Source organism: Nicotiana tabacum, chromosome 7 (genome assembly GCF_000715075.1).
Source record: "Nicotiana tabacum cultivar K326 chromosome 7, ASM71507v2, whole genome shotgun sequence".
Lineage (NCBI taxonomy): Eukaryota > Viridiplantae > Streptophyta > Magnoliopsida > Solanales > Solanaceae > Nicotiana > Nicotiana tabacum.
In genome coordinates, this window is record NC_134086.1 from 36508310 (window position 1) to 36529282 (window position 20973).

The following is a 20973-nucleotide window of genomic DNA, read 5'->3' on the forward strand; positions in this document are numbered from 1 at the left end:
GCTTCAACTCCTTCTAAAATTTTCTAACTCAATTCGAGCCTCGTCCGATTGAAGCTCAGGGCCCCCGAGGCCCCGCCTGAACATACCCTCAAATTTTGAAATCATAAAACGGACTTGCTCGAACCCTCGAAACTCCCGAAACAACGATAAATCTAAGAATCACCCCCTAAAACCAATTGAATCGAACTTATGAACTTCAAATTCTTCAATCTACCTCCAACGTACTTATACTACTCGGATTGACACCAAATTTTGCGTGCAAGTCTTAAATAACTATACGGAACTATTCCCGGTCTCGGAGTTCCGTTTGGACCTTGATAACACAAAAAACAAACCTCCAAACCAAATTCAAAGAACTTCAAAAATCTTCAAGAAGCAACTTTCACTACTATACGCTAAAATGCTCCCGGATCATCCAAAACCCGATCCGGACATATGCCCAAGTCCGAAATCATCATACGAACCTATTGGAACCGTCAAATCTCGATTCCGATGTCGTTTAATCAAAATGTTGACCGAAGTCAAACTTGGTCTTCTAAGCCAACCTTAAGGAATCAAGTGTTCTGATTTCAACCCAAACTCTTCCAAATCCCGAACATACCGTCCCTGCAAGTCATAAATCAGTTAAAGCAAGTACGAGAAGTCTTATTTATTTTAAAGACCAGTCGGGTCGTTATAGCACGTAAATCAAATACATTGGACATAATGAATGATTATTTTAAAGATTATTTAATAGTGGTTGCTCTGATAGTAAGCAACCTCCACTTCCAACCAAGAGGTTGTGAGTTAGAGTCTCCCCAAGAGAAAGGTGGGAAGTTCTTGGAGGGAAGGATGTCGGGGGTCTATTTGGAAATAGCCTCTCTACCCCAGGGTAGGGGTAAGGTCTGCATATACACTACCCTCCCCAGACCCCATTAAGTGGGATTATACTGGGTTGTTGTTGTTGTTGTACCTATTGTATTAAGATATATACTTGAATGAGAAATATCTAAATTTTCTTCTCTCCATTTCTTGTTCCATTTTACTTTCTTTCTTTTTTTTTGTAACATATTTACATTTTTATGAATTTTACTTTTCAATGCAGTTTGAATTTTGTGTTATTTTCATGGACGGAGTTATGACTCTACCTGAAATGTTCATTGTGGCAGTGAATTTCTAATGAGGCCTCAGGTGAGGTTTAAACCAATTATCACACGTAACTAAAATTTACCTAATTACTATTAATTGCTACTGTTTAATTGTTACCAATTTGTATCATTTATAATTCATTCGTTCTAAATGGATGTATCAACACATACAATACACTAAAATATAGTGATACATACAATTATGTGTATCACTGTATGTGACTGATGGCAGGCTATAATTACGTATTTTAGTTGTTTACTGCACTTTAATTGAGTTTGGGCTTTCATCGCTAGTGTTTTACACTAATTGTGTGTTTTATGCCTTGTGGGAGTGATTCCGAGTTATGTGGATGTTATAGAATAAATTCAAGTGATTTGGAGCTTTGAAGTCTGAGTAAAAGCTCAAGGAATTAAGCCGGTATCGTGTTCGGGGATCAATGGATGATAGTTAGAACAAACGAAGAATCGAGTAGGCATATTGTGCACTGTCTAGTAAAATGCACATAACCTTTTGATCAGAACTTCATTTGGGCTCCACAATATATGGTTGGAAAGCTAACTCAAAGGGATACAACTTTCATATTTTATGTTTTTCCAATTTTCCAACAGAACAAGGTGTAAAGTGCGCATCAAGTGCACGGCCGCGCTCGTAAGGCAGAATCAAAGTGGATATGCGCGGTCTGAGCGCGGTCCAAGCGCGGTCGCGCACGTCCTGTCCGGAAAATGTATCCTTTTTCACGTAAGAGAAAGTGTAATTGTTTGGGCCCAACCCTACTTGGTATATATACATGGAAAACGGTATTTTGAATAGGTTGGACAGATTTGAGATACAGATTCGACCTAAGGAGGCAGAGACACAATAGGAGCAAGGCGGGTAATTCTTCTACGAGTTTTTCCTTCCTCTTCCTATTTTTCATTGTTGGTTATGACTTTTAGTATTGTAGTTTTACATATTATTATGAATAGCTAATTTGTTATCTAGGGTTTTGATGGAACCTTTTGTAGGATAAATTCTTGTTATGTTTTATATAATTGAGTCGTAGTATTTTCTCTATTTGTTCAACTATATTATTCTTGTGGTTGATTGAAGGGCCCTCAATTAGCTGTACCTATTTAGTATGTATTACTCGGGAGAGAGTGCATATTTAGGTAGTTGTTGAACAACATCACTCCCGACGTATGTGAGGAATCAATAACCAAGGGTTTAAAGGTGGGATTAGGGATAACGAAACCTTGGGTGCGATCTAAGTGAGCTGTAATTAAAGCCAGCTAGCGTAACTCGGGAGAGTATGCCTAGTAAATTGTCGTAATTACTCGGGAGAGAATTACAACATACAACACGCAGAGGGCTCATGATCGATAGAGAATACTTAGGCAAAATTATAGAAGACATAGCGGGAAGGATTCCGACAATTGGGGAAATCATAACACTAGACCTCCTTAATCTTTTCTCCAACCTGTAGTATCTTTAGTGTTAATTTATTATTTTAATTTGTTAGTTAGTTAGTTAAACACAACAATCTTAATATCTATAAGTTAGGAATTGTTCAACCTTGTATTCTTGGTGATAGTGAACAACTGTAGCTAAGTCTTAGTTCTCTGTGAGATTCGACTCCGGACTTGTAAACCGGATTATATTTGCAACGACCGCTTTGTCCTTTTTATAAGGCATAGTTAGGCGTGATCAGTGACTCCACACACTATATTTACTGTTAGAATTTTGCTACAAAATACGAAGAGTAGCTACGAGTTAGAATTGTTTCAATGTATGATAAATATATAAGTTAGTTACACCATGTAATTTTTCCATATAAATATGTTACTTTTATGAAGGAATTTACTAAACATCGTAAATCTTGCTCCTTTTCTTAGTACTATGGGATTCATTCCGTAGAACTAATGCTAGGTGTACTCAAACATCATATTAGTCAAGTTGTATAACCATTTAAAATTGTTGATATATACGAAAAGCTGTGGTTCTATGTATTCCGAAAAGTTGGACAAAAATATATTTGACTCCTCTTAAAGGAATTCCAGTTGTGAATATGGTGTGTTATTTCTTGTTATTTTGGGTTACCAAAATTATAGGCACTACACTAACGAATAAAAAAATAAGGAAAGAAATTTCGCTCGAAAGTATTTTTCTGAAATATCAATGTTTCCTCCACCTTAACCATTATAAATGGCATTCAAATAATGTCAGGATTGTTTTTTAAATGAGTCATGAATAATAGAAATCAATATTATGTTTAACTTTTGTGCCAGATTTTGATACCTTTGTCCTTAACTTAATATCCTATTAGATTTATTAAGCGAGAGTCACCATTAACTTTTATTGAAATTTGAAGATGGAATTTCATCTTTTTAAATTAAAGAACTATTTTTTCAGTCAGTGTTGGTAAGTTGGAGTCTTAAATGGAAAGACTGGTGGACCAAAAGCCCATTTGTAGCAAAAAGTGGTGGTTTGATTAGAGCAGCCCATCAGGCATTTGTTGGGCCTGAGTAGCACCGGCACGTTATCCTTCCACTGCACAAAGCAGGAGCTATTCGTTGCTCTGTGAAACCAGCCTCACGCAGTCCGCCCCACTTTAGGAGCCTAGCAGCCCAAAGCCTTCACATGGGCCACGTGGCCCAACTCTATGCTTGGAGAGGGCATGTCAGAAGGCATTTGCATCTATACCCGCTTTTTGTGTCACGTTTTAATTTGTGCCCGCTTTGTAAAAAAAATTGGAAGCGTATTCGCTTTTTCGCATAACTTCAGCATACGAGGCTGAAGTAGCAAAGGCAATCACGCAAAACTTCAGCATTCTAGTAGCCGGGCCTGAAGTTCAGCTCTAGAGCTGAAGTTTTTGTTTTGTAACTGTCGAACTTCAGCTCTAGAGTTGAAATTTTTGTTTGTAACTGGCGAACTTCAGCTGCTGAAGTTTTTGTTTTGTAACTGTCGAACTTCAGCTTTAGAGCTGAAGTTTTTGTTTGTAACTGGAGCTAAAGTTTTTTTTTGTAAGCTTCAGCTCTAGAGCTGAAGTTTTTGTTTGTAACTGGCGAAGCTTCAGCTCTAAAGCTGAAGTTTTTGTTTGTAAGCTTCAGCTCTAAAGCTGAAGTTTTTGTTTTGTAACTGTCGAACTTCAGCTCTAGAGCTGAAGTTTTTGTTTGTAACTGGAGCTGAAGTTTTTGTTTGTAAGCTTCAGCTCTAGATTTTGTTTGTAAGCTTCAGCTCTAGAGCTGAAGTTTTTGTTTGTAACTGGCGAACTTCAGCTCTAGAGCTGAAGTTTTTCTGGAAAAATCAGTTTTTTATGTTATCCTCTGCTTTAAATGCAGCAACCTCATTTCGTCTAACTCACACTCAGCTTTGTTCAGCCATTTTTATTGCTAAGCAATTGATATTCGAAAATACATTATACAGTTCTATTATACATTCAGACAACACAAATTTTTCTTTTTCTGAACACAGAAACATATAATTCACATATACAAGGTTAGCTTTCTACTTGCTTCAATTATGCTTCTGGTTATAGCAATAAGTTTCTCCACAAATTATGTTGGAAAAATCCCAAGTACTAGAGGCTCTTTCTAAAAATGATTATTAATTTCTTGAAAACGAAATCCTAGATAAAAACGTTGTGTGAATACAAGTTATATACATAGCCGTAACAGATTTCTTGCAGAAAAGGGAGAAGGAGAAGTTTGAGAAAGAAGAGGCGGATATAACTTTGACGAGGAGAAAGGGGGCTAAAATTGTTTAAAAAGTGAGTACAAGTTACAAGTTTTAAAAAAAATGGGCCCCCGTGCAATTTTTACGAAATTAGCTACCCAAAGTCCTACCTTTTGAATAGGCCCAACATTCCACCACATTAATGCGGGTGAAATTCAAAAATAGCCAGATTTACAACTGGTAGTTCAAAAATAGCTCAGTTTCAAAAGTAATCGAAATTTAATCATTTTTTATGTAAAGATAAATCTGAGCGAAAATACTGTTCAAAACCAGAAAAATACGCCCGTATATTATACTGGAGTTCCAGCATAAAACTATAGCATAATATGATGGAGTTCAGTATACCGGTCCAGCATAATCTGTTGGAGTTCATACACAGGTGCAGCGAACTCCAGTATATTATGCTGGACCGGTCTCTGTTGCAGCAAAATAGTGGTTATTTTTCATTGACTTCGTAAGAAAACTAACTATATCATGCTATTTCCCCACACGAGTTACAACCTCTCGTGATTGAGCTCGACGATTATAGTATTCTTCTAAAGCTAATAAGACGCGGCAGATCTTATATTGATATGTGGGGTTGGAATGTCTCGAAATTAGTTTAACGGAAAAGGGCCAAAAATGCCCTTAACCTATTGGAAATGGCTCAAAAATTCCCCTCATCTACCTTTTGGTCCAAAAATGCCCTTAACCTATTGGAAACGTTTTCTTTAGTATCAAAATTGTCCCTTGAACTAACGTTTGACTTAGTGGATATGTGGGCCCTTTTTTAAATCCACGTGGCACTGTCCAATTGGTTAACATTGAGGAATAAAATTAATAAGACCCAACCCAAAAACCCGACCTATATATTCTGGTACCCATATTTTATTAGACCCAATATCCTTTCTTTATCATCATCTTCATCTTCATCTTCCTTTCTTTCTCACCAAAAAAGACATCACTATGTCTGATACGAATTGAACCCAGATTAGCAAGAATCCTATCCAAGCAAACCATACATGAATAAAACAAGCAATAGGTCCTCAAAAATAGAAAAAATTAGATCGGCCTCACTAATTATCATCTCTTACAAAACAAGTGCATTGTTTGTTTCTTCGATTTCTTTGGTTCTTTAATTAATTAGCTAGTATAATAATCTGAAATGCTTTACTTGTGTTGTCAATTCCAGCGAAGTAGAATCATTGTTTGATCTTATATAAGAAATTGAGTTGCTTCATCACCAAAGATGAGATGACCCATAAGGTATCTAATCTGAATACAAAATGGCCATTAGAAAGCTATCTTTTAAGCTTAATTTGTTGTCTCTATCCCTGGAATTTCAAGCTAATTGCCGAATAGCAGTTGTTACTAATTTCCATGGGAAGAACTCTTACTGGCACTTTTATTAATTTTAATCCTCAATGTTAACCAATTGAACAGTGCCACGTGGATTTAAAAAAGGGCCCACACATCCAACAAGTCAAACGTTAGTTCAAGGGGCAATTTTGATACTAAAGAAAACGTTAGTGGCATTTTTGGATCAAAAGGTGGATGTGGGGCATTTTTTAGCCATTTTTAATAAGTTAGGGGCATTTTTGGCCCCTTTCCGTTAGTTTAATAGGTAGCCAGTGAACTGCTTCTGCCGTTAATTTATGAGTAGATTAAATTGTGAAATCAAAAGCTAATTAGGGAGATTTCAGTCATGTTTTCACCAGCGGATAAACATAGAATATACTTGGATTCACGATACTATTTCTTGAAGTTTTTATGTATGTTTAATGTCGATAAAAACTTCATACGTCGATTTCGAAATCTTGCTATCATACTAATCTAACATAATAGTAAAAGAAATTATCACGATGCTATTTCTTGGAGTTTTATATGTATGTTTAATGCCGATGAAAAATTTATACGTCGATTTCGTTTAGAAATCTTGCTAGCATACTAATTAACAATTTAACATACTAGTAATAGTAAAAGAAATTATTTAAAATAGTGGATTAGCTTAAGATTGATTGGGGAATAGCACTTCTATAGAACTTGTAATTGAAAAAATTGTAAATTAAAAGTTTATTCTTTAGAACAAATAATTTGTACATGTTAATAGGTGTTCATTGCCCTGTGACACATATGAAATCACAATATTGATAAACAAATGTCTACAATTTTGAAAAAAGAAAAAGAAAATTGTAAATTCTTTTGGTTCAAGACACTTTGTACTGCGGTTTTATTTGTGTTTAAACAAATCAAAATTTTCCATAAAAATAAATTCAATATCTCATTGAAAATTAAATTATTTCTCTCTGGTATTCTATACATTTTCACGGAATTGAGTAGTATTAGATATATATATCTATATTATTATAAAAGCACGAATAAAATATTGGATTACAAAAATAATCTTTTAATATTAAGCATAATAACTCACAATAAAAGGACATAATCAGAATTCTTGACATTAGTCTTGTAATCCTATTAGTTTTAGGACATAATATACTACACATTAGGAATCCTTCATGATTACCTTTAGGAATTCTATTAGTATAATTAATTTCGGTCATAGATATATAATACTACATGTTAGATTTTCAATTAGTATAATTACTTTCCGTATATGGACATATCATTAGTCATGTAATCCTATGACTTTTAGTATATACTTCTGAAAAAATTCATATTACTAATTTGATTTGAAAACGTATTATATTGTCCAAATCCATTTAGAAACATGAGAGCCTATATCTATCTATACTATATTAAAAGTACGAAAGCCTTTAGCGAAATATCGTTCGCCTTTTTTACCCTTTAAAATAGATTTCATAGTGAACAAAGTTGTCATTTAACATAATTCCCTAATATTTAGGACTTTGAAATCAATATGAAATCCTAAAATTTAGGAAGTCAAAATCAATTAAAATTTTACCTCTTAACTACTTTCTTATTCGAATAATGTAACATACCGTTAGATTAATTTTCTTAATTTCTGCATCTAATAAAATACCTATAGCAGGCTAACAGACCATAATTTAAAAGTTAACTAACACTTTCTTTTGTCGTTTCCAAATATCATTATAAAAAATTATTTTCTTAAATCCTTAAATAACATGTTAATTGCTATGAGAAATATTTCACTTGATTCTCATTGTACACTTCTTTTATTATTCTAATTTTAAAAAGTTGTTTCTATTAAACTAATTCTAACAAAATGCAAAGAAACATGAACATATTTTATCCCAGGATGAAAGGAAGAAGTACTTGACTAACACAAATTATAAAATAAAAAAACAAACAAACTATGTTTAGTTTTACAGTTATTGCATAATTATAGTCTTAAAGAAAAATTCCTAAATATAAGTAGGATCTTTATAGCCAAAATTTTAGTTAATTCTAAATTCCTAAATCTTGTGGACTATATGATAGTTTTGTCCATTGTAAAATCTATTTTTAAAAAGTAAAAAGGTTGGATAACATTTCCTAAAATCTATTTTTATCGATCCTCCAACATAAAACGTTAGTTGATTTTTTTATCCTTTAAAAATATGTCATCTTAAATAAAAATAATATTTAATTACTTTTTTAATATTTAGTAGTTTGAAATAAATTAATTTTTTTATTTATTTAATCTTTTCTTATTTTAGATATATAGTCAGCCCTACTATTTACTCCATCTATCCCAACTTATGTGATAATGTTTGACTGACCATAAAATTTAAGTAAAAAAGATAATTTATGGTCTAAAGCAAATTATAAATATTTGTGTGGCTATAAACAATCTCAATCCAAAGTAAATTGAGAAGCTTAAAAGTTAAGTATTTTTAAATAAGAAAGTATAATGTTCTTTTCGGTACAAACTAGGCGAGAAAAGTGGCATATATATTGGGGTAGAGACAGTATAATTTTAAAATCAATTTAGATTTTATCTTATATTAAATTATTCATTAAATGAACTAAGGTAATATAACTATAATTCTTTTTAAAATAATATAGTAAGCCAAAGCATATAAACTTCTTATCTAAAAATCATTAGAAATTTATGGGTGCAATATATATTTTCCTAATTGCCTTCACACACAACTAAATCATACAATTTTCTATAGCATTAACGAACAAAGATAACCACTAAAATTAAGTTTCTAATTTTATGACAAAGCAAATACCATAGACAGAAGAAATTATTATTCATTTAATTAAATATGATCAACATTCATCGTTTTCAAGAATTTACACTTTTTCACAATTTTTTATTTCATAACTCTATTATATTTATTTCTAATAATTATATAATTTTAATAAATCTCTATTCTTATTAATATAGGTACACGCGCATCGCGCGTACCCTAAAGACTAGTACTATATTAAAACTCTTAGCAAATTACTGTTCGTCTTTTTTACCCCTTTAAAATAGAGTTCACACTAGACAAAATAGTCATTTGATTATTTTTCTAATATTTAAAAATAGTCATTTAATTAATTTCCTACTATTTAGGAATTATCATTTAATTATTCTCTCAAATTTAGAACTTTTATATTTAGTTCCTTTTAGATCTAAATTTCAAGCACTTTCAACTAAAACTAGGAAAGTTTTATGTCATTCAACTAAAACTAGAAAAAATACGTCTTTCAACTAAACTAGAAAAATTTTATTCACTTTCAAAGAAAAGTGTTGTAGGATTTTTCTTTAGTTAATACTTAATAAACTTTTGAAAAATTAATTCTTCATCAAATACTAGGTAAAAGCGAGCAATTCAATTTTTTTGTTTTGGTTTATGAGTTTTTATTATCTAATAAACTATTAAACTATAAATAAATTTACTTCGCATAAATTATTTTCTGTTTCAAATTATATACCCAAAAATTTCTATAAAAGAAGTTACAATTCCACGTTTTCATCATAAAAAATATGCCTTATTCGAGTAGTAATTATAAATTAAGGATTTTTAGGTTCTTCTTTGAGCAAAAATATTTTATAGCAGTTGAATTTTGCATTCACATATTTATATTAATAGTTAAATTTTGCAATCACGTATTCAACAAATACATTTTTACTTTGGTGTTCATAACTGTGAACCTTGATTGAGCATGGCAATCGTTAATACAACTCAAATAGTTTATAATTATTTCAAATTATATGGTTGAAGATATAGTTTGCACTATGATCATATTTGTTTCTAACACAAACCAATCTAAATATTTATAAAACTTAAAGCGAAAACGACAAAGCCAAAATTTTTAAAATAATGAGGATTTTATCTTTGGAAGCATTGGTTAGTGTGGTTTCGAAGAATTATTTTTTTAAATTACCTATTTGGTTATTAATTATATGTTAATTTTGAAAAAACATAATTACTGAAGTTCTTGAAATAAACCTCACAAAAATAGAATTACTTAAGGTATCTAACTGTTAGGGATATAGTAGATATGCCCTAGATCCAATATCATATTTGATGTTTTGAACATATTTTTATAAAATATATATGACATTTGATATTCTTTTATCATTGTTATTAATTGCTTGATTAATTTGATAAGGTCCTTGATTAAATTTTGAGACTTAACATTGTGATGAAGATCATGATAATGAGAGTAAAGTTTCTTATAATTTAATCTAAATTTGTTCTTGATCGTAGGATTATTAATTTGGACATTAGTAATCCGATTAGATCAATATTTATGTGATCGTCTTTATGGGATAAAGATTAGTTGATCTCATTAACTAAATTACATAGATAGATGATGCATATAGAGATATGATCATTGAACCGACTCATTGGATAATTCCTAATGGTTAGAATTACCATAAACTGTCAATAGGATATTCTCTTGAAGAATGTGATGTAACTGTTTCCTTTGACCTGAGATCGTCATAGTAATTGACAAGTTATTTATTGTGTTTTGATACTAGACACCTATGGCCCTAGGGCGATAGTTGAAAGGATATTGGGTATGATTAAATACTTGTAGAATTAGTGATTGTTCAAGATGGAATCTGTCAACTCTTGGTAATGAGTTTAAGCTCCATGTTGTCATGAATTATAAACGACCAAATTAAGACCTTGGCCAGGGCAATTGAATGAAAGAAGAAATGAGTTTCTTAGGTCATTCAATGGTCGATTATATTTGACATGAGCACATAGTTGGTCGCCTATTAGGATTTGACAGTTGAACCATATCCTAGGGTGATCCAGAGCTATAAGGACAGAAGGAATTACTACATTATTCTTCTACTGGTTCTTGAGAGTAAATTGTATACTTCATATTATCCAGTCGTTAAGGAGTGTTGCTAGACGCCACCCTTGATTAGTATATTGATGTGATCAATTTACTACCGGTTTAGTATTGAACCTATGGGGTCGCACACTAACGAGTGTTGTGATCTTTGCTAAAGGAAATTAACTTATTATTTGATAACTAAATTAAAGAATTTAATTAGTCAAATAAATTTAGTTAGTTAGTCCAAATGAAATATTATTATATTCTTTGCTAGCACAGAGGATATAATTAATATTGTGAACGAATTGAAGTTTTCTATTTGGAATAGAAAATTAATTTATATCTCTTGGTTGAAATATATATATATATATATATATATATATATTTCTATTTGGAATAGAAAATTAATTTATATCTCTTGGTTGAAATATATATATGTGATATATATAATTAATATTTATTTGTACAAAGTATACATAAAATATATTAATGAAAACTTATTTGGTAAATCCAATATAGAATTGGACTGAAACAAAAGTCCAAAAAGGACGTGAGACTAATTCAAACCCATTAAGAATGGGATTGATATTATATAAAATATACTAACTAATTCTCATAATCCAATTCAACTGGAATTGAATTGGAACGTCCTAGCTAATGGCGGCAGATGTTATCTCATTAGGAATGGGATACGTTTTCCCAATCGGAAAAATTCGAAAAGTTTATTTTGGAATAAATTTTTGCCCTAAATAAATTATGACCTCAACCAAATAGGAAAAGGGTTTATAGGTGATGCTATATAAAGGGTGATGGAACAAAAATTTGCACAATTTTTTTTTCTTGAGAAGAAAACCCACTTTGTGAAAGTGAGAGTGCAATACAAAGCCAAGAGAGAAAATACAATTGCAAGAAAAGTGTTTCTTGTTCTTCTAACATTGAGTTGAGATTTTTGTGAAAAATTTCAATACAATATTTCGTTCAATTCATTGATCAAAGAGTTGATAGCAAGGGTCGGTCTCGGTGTGGATACGCATAGAGTCTTCGCACTATCGAAGAATTTAAACGAGACTTTCTTCACCAGGTACTTCTTAGATCCGATCTATTGACATGTAAATAAATTTTAAACATAAAAAGATCTGCCTAGGATTGTTATTGTCTTCCGCTGCGTGTTACGAACACCTATACGCAATCCTTCACTAACAACCAAATCTAAATTTATAAAACAACGAGGATTTTAGCTTGGGAAGCATTAGTTAGTATGATTTTGAAGAATTGTTTTTGAAAACTACCTATTTAGTTATTTATTATATGTTAATTTTGAAATAGAAATAATCTATATTAAAAAAACTACTGAAGTTCTAGAAATAAACCTCAAAAAAAGTAAAATAATTAAGTTACCTAACAATTTAAAAATTTATGAAATAATTTATATGAAGTTAATTGCAACAAAGTTGAAGTTGGTCGACATATTCACTTTTATACCCTTAAAAACTAAACTATTCCTTAGACAAATAAATCAATGTTAAAAAATTAAATTAATATTTAAAATTTCTTTTAATATTTAAAACTCTAATTCAAGTAATTAAATATTACCATAAATTTGATGGAATGTGATTTAAGGATCAATATCAGCATCGATTTTTTTTGATAGATGAGTCTAATGTATCTATCTATTTATATTTGTACTATTTAGCATATGAAATTCTAATAAAATGTTGATCAATTTTTGGATAAAATCAAAGCTACAATTAATAGTTTATTTTTAGCAGAATTAAAATTTAGATTTTTGAGGACTTCTATAGGGTAGAGCTTCTTCCTTTATTCAACAACAACAACAACAACAACAACCTAGTTTTCCAAATAGACTCCGGCATTCTTCCCTCCAATAACTTCTCACCTTACTCTTGGGGAGACTCGAACTTCCCACCTTCCAACCTAGTTTTACTCTAAATTTATAAAACAACGAGGATTTTAGCTTGGGAAGCATTAGTTAGTATGATTTTGAAGAATTGTTTTTGAAAACTACCTATTTAGTTATTTATTATATGTTAATTTTGAAATAGAAATAATCTATATTAAAAAAACTACTGAAGTTCTAGAAATAAACCTCAAAAAAAGTAAAATAATTAAGTTACCTAACAATTTAAAAATTTATGAAATAATTTATATGAAGTTAATTGCAACAAAGTTGAAGTTGGTCGACATATTCACTTTTATACCCTTAAAAACTAAACTATTCCTTAGACAAATAAATCAATGTTAAAAAATTAAATTAATATTTAAAATTTCTTTTAATATTTAAAACTCTAATTCAAGTAATTAAATATTACCATAAATTTGATGGAATGTGATTTAAGGATCAATATCAGCATCGATTTTTTTTGATAGATGAGTCTAATGTATCTATCTATTTATATTTGTACTATTTAGCATATGAAATTCTAATAAAATGTTGATCAATTTTTGGATAAAATCAAAGCTACCATTAATAGTTTATTTTTAGCAGAATTAAAATTTAGATTTTTGAGGATTTCTATAGGGTAGAGCTTCTTCCTTTATTCAACAACAACAACAACAACAACCTAGTTTTCCAAATAGACTCCAGCATCCTTACCTCCAAGAACTTCCACCTTACTCTTGGGGAGACTCGAACTCACAACCTCTTGGTTGGAAGTGGAGGTTGATTACCATCAGAGCAACTCCTCTTGTCTAGCTTCTTCCTTTATTGAGTTAACTAAAGAGGGTCAACAATTGTTAGTTTTATGATTTATAGTTTTTATTTAACTTTAATTTAATAACTTAAATATTATTTTTTTTTAGAGAAATTCATAATTTAATTATTTTTCTAATATTTAAGACTTTAAAATCAACTAAATATTTATTATTAAATATTTTCTAATTTAAATTATGCCAAAAGTCCTAACGTTTAAAATTCTAGAATAAATATTATTCGGGAGAAATAAGAGTATTACGTATTCTTTTTCGTATATTTTTGCTAACGACAATTTCCATAGTTTGACATTCATTCTTCTTATAGGCTCTTATCTAAGGGGATGTTTTTATATTGTTACTATTAGGTTAGAGGTTTGTACTTAATTAAATACTTATTCTGATTATTCGATGTAGTTTCAAATATTACACAAAAAATCGATGAAGAGAAAAACATTCTTCGATGACAAAGAAGTTCAAAATTATCTAAATCTTCTATATTATTATAAAATCACGAAGCCCGAAAGCAAGATTTTTTAAGTATTAAGAAAAAATAATTAAATATTTGAATTAACTAAGAATTAAATTCATTTTTTTTCAAATCTTCATATAAGTAAAATTATTTTTCAAAATGATAAAACTTGGATACATAAATTTGTTTCCACAAGAAAAGTATTTGCAATGACAGAAATACAAAAACTAAGCAAAACCAATTACAACATAGCATTAAAAGTTAAAGTGCTAAAAATGCAAACTTGAAGCTATAAGAATATGACAAATAATACAAAAAAGTACTAAAAATATATTACTACTACTACTACTACTACTACTATTATTATTATTATTATTATTATTATTATTATTCTTTTCTTTATAATTAACCATTTCAATATAACAGACCCCTATGCTTATGTTATTCTTTATAAAGTATTAACTCATATTAGTTTTCTAAAGATTTTACTTTATTATTTATTTATCGAGATATAAATGGGATTAACCTCCTACATGTTTAATAACTTATATATTTTGTTGTTGTTCAATAATTCAATACAACAACAATAATAATATATCAAAAGTGATTTTACAAGTGGGGTCTGCGAAAGATAGTGTATGTAGACCTTATATCTATCTCGTGTGAAGTAGATAAGTTGCTTCTGATGGATCCACGACTCTCAATAACTCTAATACATTTTTAATGATATATACGTATTTTTTCAAATTATATACTCACCAATTTAGGGTACACGCGCAAAGCGCGTACCCTTAAACTAGTTATATTAAAAGTATGAACGCCCTTAGCGAAATGTCGTTCGTCTTTTTTACCCTTTAAAAACATATTTTGCACAAGACAAAATAGTCATTTAATTATTTTTTTTCTTATTTAGGAATAGTTATTGAATTTATTTTCCTAATGTTTCAGAATTCGAAATGGACTAAATATTTTTATATAAAATCTTTCCTTATTTGAATTATTTAATTTAACAAATATGTTAAAAAAGGCTAATAACAATTTCAATCACGTAAGTCTTTTTTACATATTTTAGGTAAAAGTTTGAGTACTTCAATTAATATGAAGAAGAAAAAGATTGAAACTGAGGTATAAATTGATATGATAATTATTTTATAGGCATCAATTAATGTGTATCCATTTATAGATTAAACACAAAGTCCTAAATATTTTTGGTTAAAATTTCGATAACTTTTCAACCCCTTTTAGGTCTAGGAGTTGATTATTCCAATTCGCCTTCACCGGTAGATACTTGATCATTCCTCAAATTTTCTCCTTTTAATGTACATTTAATTTGTTTTGGTTTTCAATTTATGAGTTTTTTGCGTTTTATATTAGATTAATTGTTGTTTGATACTTTTATTGTTTCTTGAAAAAAAACTGATTTTGTTCTTTAGTGTCCAAACAGATATATTTTAATTGTCGGGTTATGTTCGTTGTTTAGGTAGACAGAATGCCTTATTGTTTCTTTCTTTGAAACTTTATTTGGATCATAATTATGAATTTCAAATTGCTAATTCTATGTTTATGTATGTTTTCTTGAAAGTGATCGGTCGGAAACTATTCTGGATAGCAAGACGAATTATAGAGCAGTAAGTCTCTCTAGTTGGTCTAATTTATTTCATATATATTTTTTACTTTCAGTCTCTGCCGCCACGATACATTATGTCATTTATCTACTAATTGATAATTATATTGTTATAAATATTATTTTTCATAATTAGTGACAATCAATAGGAGGTTTCGTGTTACTTCAATGTTGAAGTCTATGTTTATGTTATGTGGCTCCTCAATTCACTGTCATTCTTAAAGTAATATGCAAGGAAGAAGTGATCATCAAAGTCTTGAAATAATAAAAATAACATGAGATAAGGGGCACTGAAAGTTTCAACATTTGCTATTTGCCGATATTTGTGAAGCAAAAAGCTTTAATGGGGTGAAAATTCTAATTTTCTTGATTTTTCGAATATATGTATATATTTGTGAGGTAAAATCATAAAAGTGATAGAAAAATAGAAAATAAAAGTATACTCAACATTGTAGAAAATAGAAACTAAACGAGATACTAAAGGACAAAGAAGCTAGACCAACAACAACAACAACCCAGTGGAATCCCACAAGTAAAATCTGGGGAGGTTAGTGTGTATGCATACCTTACCCCTACTCCGGAGGAGTAGAAAAGCTGTTTTAGATATACCCTCGGCACAAGAAGATGAAAAGAGACACAAATATATAAGCTATACCATTATTGTAAAAAGTATTTACCAATGAAAGAATTAAAAAAAAAAAAAAAATTTAGTAGCTATTTCAATTTATTTATGGTGTTTGTAACCCGATGATCATATTTTTTTGTTGTTGTTGTTGTATTTAGAATAGAATTTACAATAGGATCTGTTGGTGTCAACATGTCATGTTTATTTTTGATGTTGCATCTCGATTTTTCAATAGCGAGAACAATTTGGGCTAAGTGATTGTTGGCATAATACTTTATCTCTCTCTCTCTCAATATTTTCATGTAATGGATAATAGTTTGAGGTGTTACATATAAAAAAAGTCATCCCTAATTTACTCCTGACATTTTGTTTCGATGGATGATTTTAATTTTTTTTCTTTTTTGGTTCTTTATATTAAGATTTTAGAACATAACAACTTCTTAGGACATATATGCTAAGCGAGCAAAGTTCAAAATCACTACAGAATTCTTTCTTTATTTGGGTAAATTAAATTTTTTTGACAAGATTTTAAGTGTTTTTAGAGTGAAAAAATCATTTGTCGTTGAAAAATATCGAAAAACCATTTTTAAAAAATGACCAAAACTTCTTAAAAGAAATTTAAACAGACACGCCTTCTCAAAAAAGGGGAAATTTAAATAAAAACATTAATTCGAGCTACAAAGATATATAAAAGTTATTCACATATTTATGAGATAGCTGACATTTTGCTTTGTTGTCAGTATTTCCTATGGTTGCTTCTAAACCTCTATATCATTGTAGTGTCATATATATTTAAGTCATCATTCTCTTTGTTGAGTTTGGTGTAATTTGTATTTAAATGGTGTGTTATTTGTTTTCATATTTTGAACTTGAGATGATTTATTATAATAGTTTTGTTTCCCGACCTTCCAATCCGAAATTTTGATTTTGACAGTAATAACATTTAACAAGTTGTGATAGCACAACACGTAATATTGAGTTCATATTTTGCTAATTCATCTTACATTTTTAACCTTCAATCTTTATATATACTTCATACACATGCTTTATTAAAATTTATGTATTTTTTTAAAAATTTGTACTATAAAATATAACTAGTATTAGAACTCGCACGATATGCGGATACTATTGTAATCCCATAAAATTTTATAAATTTTATATACATAAATGAATAACTATTGGCTGAAACTCAAATATTATAACCTCACATATATGGAGTAATATTATATGGAGTAATAGTTAAAAAAAATATTTAGTAATAACTTAATTTAAATTATAAAAAATATATTCTATTGTTGTCGCAACATAAGTACCTCTCACCACAACATCAACTTCTACCAACCTAAGTCACACAATTTATTACCTTTAGGGTTCGTATGATAGGAAGTATAAGAATAATGTTGAATAGGGTGTATTAGTAATGCCGAGATTAGTTATGCTGACATTATTTCTTATCCACTTTTGGTTTGGTATACTAAAACATTGCATAATTTTTTTAAAAAAATTGATTGTTTACAAAAATACCTTTCACATTCTTTAACTTTGTACACTATTTATATTGCAACATTTTTATTACCCTCTTCATTCTTTACTCCCTCTAAAGTCATCTTCGTTTATACGAGAGCAAAATTAAAATAGAAAACTAATTTAAATATTGGAGTTAAAAGAGAAGAAAAATTTAATTGCTATGACATATAATACAACATAACAATTATTAAAAAATGGGTAGCTTTTAACAAATAAAAAAAAACGTCAGTTTATACTTTGAACGAATTCAAAATCAAATGTAGGATTACATATGATATTATTTTGATTATAGTAGAATACTAAAAAAAATTAATTAAAAGATTACAATATAAAAATATACAAAATATATATACAAAGAATTTGGAGGGGTAATTACATCTTTAACCATTTTTATGCAAGTATAAAATTCTTGCATTGCTAATATCATAATTTGCTATGTATTAGTTATACATAGAATAATACCATATAGGATATATAATTAATATTTGTATTAGTTATACATACGTTGACAAAATATAGTACCAAATAAATGATTAGTAATACACAAAGCTAATGTTTGTAATACACAAGTAGCTTCATTTTTTAAAATATTATTCCCATAAAATACATTGACGTATAGCTTGATAGACCTTCCTGTCCGAAATATTGATTTTGACAGTAATAACATTTAATAATTTTTTTTGGTTCAAAAGATAAACATATATTATGATTAAGTGATGCGTACAGAGGGTGAATGTGTATACTGCATCCTATTACACGATAACCTACTAATACTGGATACCAAACTATTATACAGACCCACAGTAATACTATTATCTACTATGTTACTATTGCATCTACTAGGAATAGCATCAGACGTCGTTGAATCAGTCCTAAAATCCTCCAAAACATGTCCTTGCACTGTAGTTTGAGCTTGCATGCCATTCTTATCTCCTTCAAAAACTTGCCATGCAAAATCTAGGATGTTTACCAAAATACGCACCGCTGAGTTATGTCCAAAATTACATCCTACCTTTGCTAGGTGATCTGCAACCCTATTCTGCTCTCTGTACGCATGTTGTACTACTGGCTTATCTAACCTGTCCAGGAAGTACCTACAGTCAGTTAACAAATTATCAAATGATGAGGCATTATTAGATAGGAGCAGTCTGATAATCTCTTGTGCATCCACTTCCACCTCTAGTGGAGTGAAATTGTAGTCATATGCCATCCTAAGACCCTGTAACAAAGCATGCAATTCTGCTAAAGTAGATGAATCTCTTGGGACTACTGCTGTAAAACCCAACATCCATTCAGCCTTTGAGTTTCAAATTATTCCACAAATGCCAAGAGTTGTTGCTGTATGAGCTCCATCTGTATTTAGTTTATAAAAATTTTCTTTTGGAGGTTTCCATTTTAGATTTTATTGTCTTTTTTAACACATTTGTGTTTTTTATCTACTAGGTAGGTGTATTCCGCCGCTTGCTGAGTGGTATGTTTGACTGAAGCAGTATCCCTAGTATGCTTATAAATATTATTATTGCGAGCTAGCCAGATATTCCATAGGCTTAGAGGTAAGTATGTGGCTGTGTTCATATGATAAGGAAGCTGAAAATCCTTACAAGTTATGAGGTCCTGTAACCAATTGATTGTGTTTATGTTAGGTATTTTTTGGTTAATAAACTGCAGTATTTCCAGTTCCTGCCGACATGTTTTAGCGTTTGTGCAATCAAGAAACAAGTGTCTTATAGTTTCATCCTCTTGGTGGCAATATTGACGAATAACATCTTGAATTAGATTAATATGCTTAAGGAATTCTTTGGTAGGGAGCCTTTTCCGATGTAAAAGCCAAATGAACCTTTTGATTTTGGGTTGTACTCCAGATCCAATTATATTTTGTATAGCTATTAGTAGGTTCAGTTAACTGAGCTTCCAAAGCCGTATACATAGATCTAGTTGTGAAGTGACCCATTGGAGTTAGACCCCAGTAAATATTATCTTCCTTATTATCATATTTGGAGATATATGTAGCTAGAATTATTTGGGTAATATTGGTTGGTAATTCAAATGGGAAACTATTCCAATCCCATCTGATATCATTTACTAGAGAAGATATTGTGATATTATGATGGCCTAATGGAAGTGGTCCTTGAATTTGAGATCTAATCGTTGTGCCAGGCCTAATCCAGGGATCTTCCCAAAATTTGATATGTGAGCCTTCTCCTACTTTCCATTCTATTCTTAGCTAACAGTGATGCCAACCATTGATAATATTAGTCCAGATTTTTGAGTGAGAATATTTGGGGGATATATTGAGATATTTGTTAAGAAGGATGTGAGCCCACATTGCTTGTGGTGATTTAAAGATTCTCCAAGCTAGACTTGCTAGTAAAGCGAAGTTCTTTTGACGTAGTTTTTGAATTCATAATCCTCCTACTTCCTTTGAAATAGTTATCTCATTACATCTAACAAGGTGTAATTTCTTCCTTTCTGAAGTAGTACCCCATAAAAAATTTCATTGATATTGTTCCATTTTATTAATTATGTAGGCAGGAATACGTGTGTACTGCATAATATGGTTTGCTTGGAACATAGAAAATCCCAACTATTTACCGAAAGAGGTTCCTTCTTTAATATTGAAAGAGCTGATTGCAAAAGCTTTGTCAGAAGAGTTACAGTTATTAGAGAAGAAAATTTTTTATTTTTCAAAATTGATTTTTTGTCCCGAGTGTTGTGAAAAGTTATTCAAAACATCAATAATAGTATGACAACTTTTGATAGTAATCTTGGAGAATAGGATAATATCATCTGCAAAAAAGAGGTGTGAAAGATCTGGACCCTTCTTAGACAGTCTTTTCCACCTTAGATAGTCTATAGAGAGGGATATACTAAGTAAAAATAATTCTATGCACATTATAAACAAGTAGGGTAATAGTGGATCTCCCTGACGAATGCCTCTTGCTGGTGAAAAATACTGTATTTTTGAACCGTTGATTAATATAAAAA